Source organism: Macrobrachium rosenbergii, chromosome 9 (genome assembly GCF_040412425.1).
Source record: "Macrobrachium rosenbergii isolate ZJJX-2024 chromosome 9, ASM4041242v1, whole genome shotgun sequence".
Taxonomy (NCBI): domain Eukaryota; kingdom Metazoa; phylum Arthropoda; class Malacostraca; order Decapoda; family Palaemonidae; genus Macrobrachium; species Macrobrachium rosenbergii.
In genome coordinates, this window is record NC_089749.1 from 16,554,999 (window position 1) to 16,565,161 (window position 10,163).

A 10,163-nucleotide genomic window follows, 5' to 3' on the forward strand; every position below is an offset into this window, starting at 1 on the left:
GTAACCGTTGGAAATATTTGAGCTTACGAAAGAAAACGCTCAGCAACCGTTGAAAATATTTGAGCTTGCGAAAGAAAGCGCGCAGCAACCGTTGAAAACAATTTGAGCTTACGAAAGAAAACGCTCAGCAACCGTTGAAAATATTTGAGCTTACGAAAGAAAAGCAACCGTTGGAAATATTTGAGCTTGCAAGAGCAACCGTTGAAAATAGTTTGAGCTTTAAAGAAAACGCTTTTTTGAGCTTGCGAAAGAAAGCGCGCAGCAACCGTTGAAAATAGTTTGAGCTTACGAAAGAAAACGCTCAGCAACCGTTGAAAATATTTGAGCTTACGAAAGAAAACGGTCAGCAACCGTTGGAAATATTTGAGCTTGCGAAAGAAAGCGCGCAGCAACCGTTGAAAATAGTTTGAGCTTACGAAAGAAAACGCTCAGCAACCGTTGAAAATATTTGAACTTGCGAAAGAAAGCGCGCAGCAACCATTGAAAATAGTTTGAGCTTTTCAGCAACCGTTGAAAATATTTGAGCTTACGAAAGAAAACGGTCAGCAACCGTTGGAAATATTTGATTTTTGAAAGCGCGCAGCAACCGCCAAAAGAAAACGCTCAGCAACCGTAAAATATTTGAGCTTACGAAAGAAAACGCTCAGCAACCGTTGGAAATATTTGAGCTTGCTACAGCAACCGTTGAAAATATTTGAGCTGAAAACGCTTTGAAAATATTTGAGCTTAAAAGAAAACGCAGCAACCGTTGAAAAGCTAAAGAAAGCGCGAGCAACCGTTGAAAATAGTTTGAGCTTACGAAAGAAAACGCTCAGCAACCGTCGAAAATATTTGAGCTTGCGAAAGAAAGCGCGCAGCAACCGTTGAAAATAGTTTGAGCTTATGAAAGAAAACGCTCAGCAACCGTTGAAAATAGTTTGAGCTTACGAAAGAAAACGCTCAGCAACCGTTGTAAATATTTGAGCTTACGAAAGAAAACGCTCAGCAACCGTTGGAAATATTTGAGCTTACGAAAGAAAACGCTCAGCAACCGTTGGAAATATTTGAGCTTACGAAAGAAAACGCTCAGCAACCGTTGGAAATATTTGAGCTTACGAAAGAAAACGCTCAGCAACCGTTGAAAATATTTGAGCTTAAAGCAACCGTTGGATTTGAGCTTACGAAAGAAAACGCTCAGAACCGTTGTAAATATTTGAGCTTACGCGCTCAGCAACCGTTGAACATATTTGAGCTTACGAAAGAAAACGCTCATCAACCGTTGGAAATATTTGAGCTTACGAAAGAAAACGCTCAGCAACCGTTGGAAATTTTTGAGCTTACGAAAGAAAACGCTCAGCAACCATTGAAAATATTTGAGCTTACGAAAACGCGCGCAAACTGTTGGAAATTTTGAGCTGACGAAAGAAAACGCTCAGCAACCGTTGGAAATTTTTGAGCTTACGAAAAAAACGCTCAGCAACCGTTGGAAATTTTGAGCTTACGAAAGAAAGCGCTTGAAAATATTTGAGCTTACGAAGAAAAATCAAACCGTTGAAAATATTTGAAATTTTTTAGCTTACGAAAGAAAACGCTCAGCAACCGTTGTAAATATTTGAGCTTACGAAAGAAAACGCAACCGTCAGCAAACCGTTGAAATATTTGATTTGAGAGCTTGCAACCGTTGGAAATTTTTGAGCTTACGAAAGAAAACGCTCAGCAACCGTTGGAAATTTTTGAGCTTACGAAAGAAAACGCTCAGCAACCGTTGGAAATTTTTGAGCTTACGAAAGAAAACGCTCAGCAACCATTGAAAATATTTGAGCTTACGAAAGAAAACGCGCAGCAACCGTTGGAAATTTTTGAGCTTGGAAATTTTTGAGCTTACGAAAACCGTTGGAAATTTTTGAGCTTACGAAAGAAAACGCTCAATATTTGAGCAAAAGAAAACGCGCAGCAACCGTTGGAAATTTTGAGCTGAAAATATTTTTTGAGCTTACGAAAGAAAACGCTCAGCAACCGTTGAAAATATTTGAGCTTAAAAGAAAACGCTCAGCAACCATTGAAAATATTTGAGCTTACTTAAAGAAAACAAACCATTGTTGAAAATATTTGAGCTTGCGAAAGAAAACGCTCAGCAACCGTTGAAAATATTGCTCAGCAACCGTTGGAAATTTTTGAGCTTACGAAAGAAAACACTCAGCAACCATTGAAAATATTTGAGCTTACGAAAGAAAACTAAAGAAAACGCGCAGCAACCGTTGAGCTTAAAAGAAAATGCTCAGCAACCATTGGAAATTTTTGAGCTTACGAAAGAAAAAACGCTCAGCAACCGCAAAAGAAAACGCTCAGCAACCATTGAAAATATTTGAGCTTACGAAAGAAAACGCGCAGCAACCGTTGGAAATTTTTGAGCTTACGAAAGAAAACGCCCAGCAACCGTTGGAAATTTTTGAGCTTACGAAAGAAAACGCTCAGCAACCGTTGAAAATATTTGAGCTTACGAAAGAAAACGCACAGCAACCGTTGGAAATTTTTGAGCTTACGCGCTCAGCAACCATTGAAAATATTTGAGCTTACGAAAGAAAACGCGAAACCATTGAAAATTTTGAGCGCGCAGCAACCGTTGGAAATTTTTGAGCTTACGAAAAAAACGCTAGCAACCGTTTTTTTGAGCTTACGAAAGAAAACGCTCAGCAACGTTAGAAATATTTGAGCTTACGAAAGAAAACGCTCAGCAACCATTGAAAATATTTGAGCTTACGAAAGAAAACGCGCAGCAACCGTTGGAAATATTTACATCGAATTAAGCCGCGATCGTAAATACATCCGTGAAATTAACGCTCTCCCTTTAATCTATTTGTGAACGAAGCCGTGATATTTGTCAGCGCGTTGAATTAAACGCAGTTCATTAAGTGTACAGGTAATTAAGCTGTGAACGTAAAACTGCCTCTCTAATTACTCTGTGGTTGTTAATTTGCATATTCAATTAAATTCTTTTGAATTAGGTTTGTTCTTTCGTTCCTTGTTTCAATATTTTCGTTTTTTTTATGTTGGTCGAATCGTTCTGTGTTTGATATTGTAATGTTATGTATATCTAATGAATCTTTGATTGGTATTTCGTCATTTGACCGATGTTTAAATATCTAACAATTTATTTATTTATTTATTTGTTTGTTTGTTTATTTATTTTTTTAAACTTATTTTTACCGGTGCTTCAATAAATCATGGTCAGCATTTTGCATATCTATAAAATCCGTACCCGTAGCGGGGTAGTGCCGTTAGTGCACCTCACGTGGTGCACTGTAGGCATTACTTAAGGTTCTTTGCAGCTTGTCCTTCAACTCTTAGGTGCAACCCTTTCGTTCCTTTTGTATCACCTCCTTCCATATTCTCTCTTCCATCTTTACTTTTCACCCCTCCTAACAATTGATTCATAGAGCAACTGCGAGATTTTCCTCCTGTTACACCTTTCAGACCTTTTACTGTCAATTTCTGTTTCAGCGCTGAATGACCTCATAGGTCCCAGTGCTTGGCCTTTGGCCTAAATTCTATATTCAATTCTATGAGATCCGTAAGTTAATTTTTCCACACGAAATTAACCCATGAAGCTTACTTTGAATATCAAATGAAACCGATAAATGTTTTTTTGAACATGTAGAACTGGTATTAGGCATTTCACAATAACTACGTATCGGAATTTTGCTTACTAAGATGGTCACGAATTTGGAAACTTACTTATAGCTAAAAATAAAAGAAAGATATATTTATAGCTAAAAAAAATAAAAGTAAAATCTCGAATAAAAACTTCTAGTGCATTTTCGCATCAAATTATCTCACAAGTTCTGCTTTGCATATTCACTCAACCCCAAATCTTTTTTGTTATGCATTACGCGCGAAAATGCGATCAGTATTTTGATGCGTCTTCGCTTGTAATGCATAATAAAGATTTGGGCGTTGAGTAGATATGCAAAGCGTAACTCGTGAGATAATCTTGATTACGAAATTAATCCGCGAGTGTTGTTCTGGTTATTAAATTACAACCGGGCCTGTTGTGTCTTGTGCATAAAAGGCTCACCTAATCCAATGTTTCAAGACAACTCCTCGACAGAGGCCTGAAGCTTTCGAATAACTTCATTAAGGGAGGCCGAGTTTTGCTTAACTTACGAGGCTGGCGCCTTTAATTAAGTGTCGTGTGAAGGAGAGTATGGGGTCTCTCTCTCTCTCTCTCTCTCTCTCAAACGGGGGATGAAAATAATGGCACTGTCGCATCTTTTTAAGAGATTATATAACCTGGCACCTTGATTCAGGGGAGAGAGAGAGAGAGTAAGAGATATATAGCAGAGAGAGAGGAGAGAGAGAGAGAGAAGGGGGGGCCCTGACGAGAGCAAACTTCACACTATCCATCGAGGTGATGACACCACGCAAGAGATACTTCCTCTCTCTCTCTCTCTCTCTCTCTCTCTCTCTCTCTCTCTGTACTGTCTTATTTGGGTCAACGTTTCATCTTTCTTGCCCAACAGAAGCAAAATAAGCAATTTAAACTTTCCGGAACAAATAGAGGTAAAAACAAATATAAGCCCCTTTTTTCTCCTGAGGAGAAAGTGCCATTATCTTGTTGAAGTGTGCTCATGTTTTTCTTAATTTAAAACAGTTTTTTTGTCGAGGATGATAATATTTGGAACGAGGTTGCATTAATTTCTGCTTTAGTGTGTTCATGAGACCTCGCTGTAATTTTTTTTTCTTTGAAAGCGTCATCTTTTCAACTAATGCCGCATGTTGTGTAATTTAATTTGAGAATTTTGTTTCTTATTTATATAGCATAAATACAGACCTAGAATAATTCATTTCATAAATACATGTATATGCATGAGTTAATGTATTTATACAAACACATACACACATGCACACATATACATACATACATACATTCATATATATATATATATATATATATATATATATATATATATATATATATATATATATATATATATATATATATATATATATATATAAAGATATAAAAATATATATAACGGAGAAAAAATATATAATATGTATATATATATATATATATATATATATATATATATATATATATATATATATATATATATATATATTTCCCATATAAAAATGGGAAAAAGCACGTTAAAACGGAGAAAAAATATATATATATATATATATATATATATATATATATATATATATATATATATATATATATATATATATAACCCACAAATATAACTTAATATCGAATTCACTTTACTTTGGGAAACTTACTCATCTTAAGAGCATCTTCCCCAGTCAGGATTCGAACCTGTGTGCCTTTTGGTTGAGGCACAATGATGTAAATTAATTTTGACTCTGCTGTCTGGATTACACATGTATGAAACGGCCAGTCAAAGAAAGTATAGTCTTTTTTCATTTTCTTTTATGGAATGGAATGGAATGGAATATAGAGTTTAGGCCAATGGCCAAGCTCTGGGACCTATGAGGTCATTCAGCACATGAAAGGAAGTTGAGAGTAGGTAGGTTTGCAAGGTGTAACAGAAGGAAAACCCCGCAGTTGCATTATTAAATAATTGTTAGGAGAGGGTGGATAGCAAGATGAAAGAAAGATAATATGAATGGAGGTACAGTAAAGGAAATGAGAGGGGTTGCGGCTAGGGGCCGAAGGAACGCTGCAAGAACCTTTAGTAATGCCCACAGTGCACCCCGTGAGGTGCACTGACAGCACTACTCTCCTACGGGGTTATTTTCTTTTATGCTGAGTGCTTAACCTGAAAGCTTCCTTTGTTATTCATTTCATGAAGTCAGGATAGTTAAGACTTTAACTTTTCAGCGGCCGAATAGGATTCCAAGTCTGGAATTTCTATATCTCTTGGGATTAGAGTCTCTCTCTCTCTCTCTCTCTCTCTCTCTCTCTCTCTCTCTCTCTCTCTCTCTCTCTCCCCGTCATGGCGACATTGTTATTCCTGTATGACTTGTTATCTATTACTCTACGTGTTATCCTCTTGATTGCTTTTTATCCCACGTTTTTATTTCTTACCATCTGAGAAAATATTTTGTTTGCTTGTTCACTGATTTGTGTTCGTTTATTGCTCGAGGAAAAAAAATATTGTTTTAGTTTTTCATGTTTTTAATTCCAAGTTCAATAGAAAGGTCAGATGGCAGATGGATGCGGAAATGCACATCACAAAAGTTCGAACGTGTTCGGGTCTGATGTCATCTTTTTCTTTGAAGTTATCCTTCTAATGAAAATGGTTTATATACATACATACATACACATATGTACTGTACATACATACATGCATACATACATACGTATATATATACATACATACATACATATATGGTACATACATATTGTTCAGTTCCTCGTTGGGCATGGGTTCCGTTCTCATAGCATTCTGCTGGCCGCGAGTTCATACAGTGAAGAATAAGAGGAATTGGTTTCTGGTGACAGAAATTCATTTCTCGCTATGATGTGGTTCCGATTCCACAATAAGCTGTATTCCTGTTGCTATAACATAAGCCACGTAAAATAAATCTAATCCTTCGGGCCAGCCCTAGGAGAGATGTTAATCAGCTCAGTGGTCCGGGTAAACAAGATTGTTGTAGATATGTACTTAACGTAGATGCTTTCATATATCAGACGTTTATTTCCTTTTTCATGTTTTTCCAGGAATAGATGGATTGTCCTGATGCCTCATGAGGAGTGGTGAGTGCTTAATTCTGCCATTTCTTTTTCTGTCTGTGTGTGATGTTAGGTGGCCTGTTCAAATTTACTTATTTAGTTAATGAGTTCACTCTGATGTTATGCACCTGTTTATGTTCCGTTGGCTAATGATTCTGCAAATAACAAATGTATTGGAACTCCAAAGTTAAGTATACCTTAGTTTAACCAGACCACTGAGCTGATTAACAGCTCTCCTTGGGCTGGCCCGAAAGATTAGATTTATTTTACGTGGCTAAGAACCAACTGGTCACCTAGCAACGGGACCTACATCTTATTGTGGAATCCGAACCACATTATAGCGAGAAATGAATTTCTATCACCAAAAATAAATTCCGTCTTATTCTTCATTGGCCGGTCGGACATTCGAACTCGCGGCCAGCAGAGTGCTAGCTGAGAACGGAACCCACCCTCAGGGCACAAATATTCAGAAAGGACAAAAGTCCTTGTAAGTTGACGGAAAAGCAGTGGAATTTTCATAGGGAAAGGGTACTCTAGAATTCAAGGGGGGGGGGGCGGAATGGCCCAGTGACTTCCATCCAGTCTTCTTTCAAGAAAGCCATTTATGTGGATAGCGGATTTTTCTGAAAGGGAAGAATATCTTCTTGGTTTTATAGTTATGAAGGTTATAAGTCTATGTCAGCCTCTCCGATGGCTGGCCTTTGTCTTCTTAAGTGACTTCGATCTTCAAAGGATCCGAGGCTCTTGGCACTCGACCCTTCCAGTGCTTCCCTTGATATCCGTCGACCCTCGACCCTAATTTCTCACCTGCATTACAGGCCCTCCCACCTGTCAAGAATCCCCACCCCCTTTCGCACTGCCTTTCCTCTTATGGAATTGGAATTGGAATATAAAATTTAAACCAAAGGCCATGCACTGGGACCTGTGAGGTCATTCAGTACTGGAAGTAAAGTGAATCAGTTGTTAGGTGTTGAAAGTAGGATTGAAGAAAGAATATGAACGGAGGTGCAGTAAGAGGAATGAAAGAGATTGCAGCAAGGAGCCGAAGGGACGCTGCGAAGAATCCTATCTAACACCTACAGTGCACCACGCCAAGTGCACTGACGTCACTGCTTCCCTACGAGGTCTGTCCTCGTATGGATGATATTACGGGTCAATTGTGAGAAACCACATCTGTTTTCAAAGGTCTCTTACCATGTCTCAAGTTCCTCTTTTCGTATTATTGACCTGTTTCAAATACTTGATTAATACTAAATACCAGTTTATTCATTTTGTAATACTCCCTTTCATTTTCCTGTCATCCAGTCTATATAACGATATAACCACTCGGTTTAGTACAATCAGTAAAAAAAAAAAAAAAAAAAAAAAAGGTAAAGTGGCTGTTGGGAAGAAAATGAGAGATTTAATTTGCATGACTGCCCAATTTGTTGCGTAATTGCATTGTTGAAATGTGTGAATAGGCCGTAAGAAAAAGTTATATAAATTTGTCAGATACGTGCATGGTAGAGTTACTCCATTAGACGGAATGAAATTGCGTCACTATAAATGCATTCAAAGTCATACGTTGAACTCAGTCTAGTGTAAATAAATTGCAGATGTTATCTACGTAATCTCATACACACGGTACTCTGCAACGTTAGATATAACAATAAAGAAATATGTATGCAAAAGAGGAGCACTACCGGAAAGAATCAAGACCATTTAGACCATTCATAAAACAAAGATGACAGACCGTAACACGTAAATTACAGTTCTGTCGAAGAGTCCTAATGCCCCCCCACTCGTACTGACATCCGTACTAAATTCGTCCTAACTGCTTATCAAAATGCAGCATTAAAAAAAAAAAAAAACATTTGCCCTCTACAAAATGCCGCATTTCAAAAGAACGCTTACTAAACATGCAAAACGTTTTGCTTTTATGAACACAGGAGCAGAATCATAAACACAAAGCTTATCGCAGTTCATACCGTCCCGCTTCCTATTCAACTATCGGATCGGCACAGTTTAGTGCTGTTTTAGGAGGTCCTGTGTTTGTTGTTCTTGGTATGTACGAGTTGTTCGTCGTGGGATTATTATTATTATTATTATTAAAATCGGCAATTTTGTTTTTAATACATGTTATATAAGAGAGCTCTCAGAAGCTGAAAAGATGAAAATTATTGTCAGTTTTATCACTTGTTCTGGAGATTATTATTATTATTATTATTATTATTATTATTATTATTATTATTATTATTATTATTATTATTATTTAAATCCACAATTTTGCCTTTAATACATGTTATATAAGAGAGCTCCAGGAAGCTGAAAAGATTGAAATTATTGTAAGTTTTATTACTTGTTCTGGAGATTATTATTATTATTATTATTATTATTATTATTATTATTATTATTATTATTATTATTATTATTATTATTATTATTATGCTCAGCTCTCATTGGTTTCTAAATAGAGAGCTGTCGGAAGCTCTCTGGTAGATTTTATTACGTGAAAAGAAGAAAATTATTGTAAATTTTATCTCACTATTATTATTATTATTATTATTATTATTATTATTATTATTATTATTATTATTATTATTATTATTATTATTATTATTAAGAGTAAATCCACTATAATTTTGTTTTTATTAATTGTTATACAATAGAGCTGCCGAGCTCTTAGTCAGCTTTAGTTCGTTTTCATAAAGAGAGCTTACGAAAGCTCTCTTTATATTTTTTATTACGTTCAAAGAAAAAAATTGTAGATTTTACCTCTTCTTCTTCTTCTTCTTCTTCTTCTTCTTCTTCTTCTTCTTCTTCTTCTTCTTCTTCTTCTTATTATTATTATTATTATTATTATTATTATTATTATTATTATTATTATTATTATATTGACCTGCGTAGTAACAAGAAAAATCCTAACTTGCTAATACCATCACATGAAACAGTATCCTGAGAAGTTGAATGTTTACCTACATTTTTGTTTGTTTGAATATCAGACGATTGCTCTCTCTCTCTCTCTCTCTCTCTCTCTCTCTCTCTCTCTCTCTCTCTCTCTCTCTCTCTCTCTCTCTGAGACACACACAAACTAATACACACACGCGTATGCACACCTCTTATAGTTTTGTATTTACTTTTTGAACCAAAGGATTTGGAGTTTTCCTGCAAGATGAAATTGTGCTTCACGAGCGACTTTCAAATATACAATATTGACCGGCTGAAAAATAAATCTGATAAAGGTTAGCGGAAATAAAATGTATGTGATTTGATGAAGGACTTATTATTCAGATTGATGCACCTGTTTCGCTAATTTTCCCGATAGTTGCTACTGACACAAATGCTGGATTTAATTAAGCCAGTTGCAGTAAATTCTGCTTTATGCATTGCAAGTGACTCTCTCGACAGTTATTGCATTTGTTGCTTTTTTAGTTTCAAGGGATTTTGCTTTTTTTTTTTTACAAATGATTATAAACAGCTGCGCTGGATAAACGATGATGAG

General features: G+C 36.1%; 1 long non-coding RNA gene across 2 annotated transcripts in view; it reads left to right on the forward strand.

Moving 5' to 3' along the window:
- Positions 1-10,163, forward strand: part of LOC136842050 (uncharacterized) — a 229,578-nt gene that overhangs the window by 156,224 nt on the left and 63,191 nt on the right. For both annotated transcript variants that reach the window (XR_010854162.1, XR_010854160.1), the window contains exon 3: positions 6,671-6,706. This is a non-coding gene — a long non-coding RNA (uncharacterized lncRNA). The remainder of the gene's footprint in view (positions 1-6,670; positions 6,707-10,163) is intronic.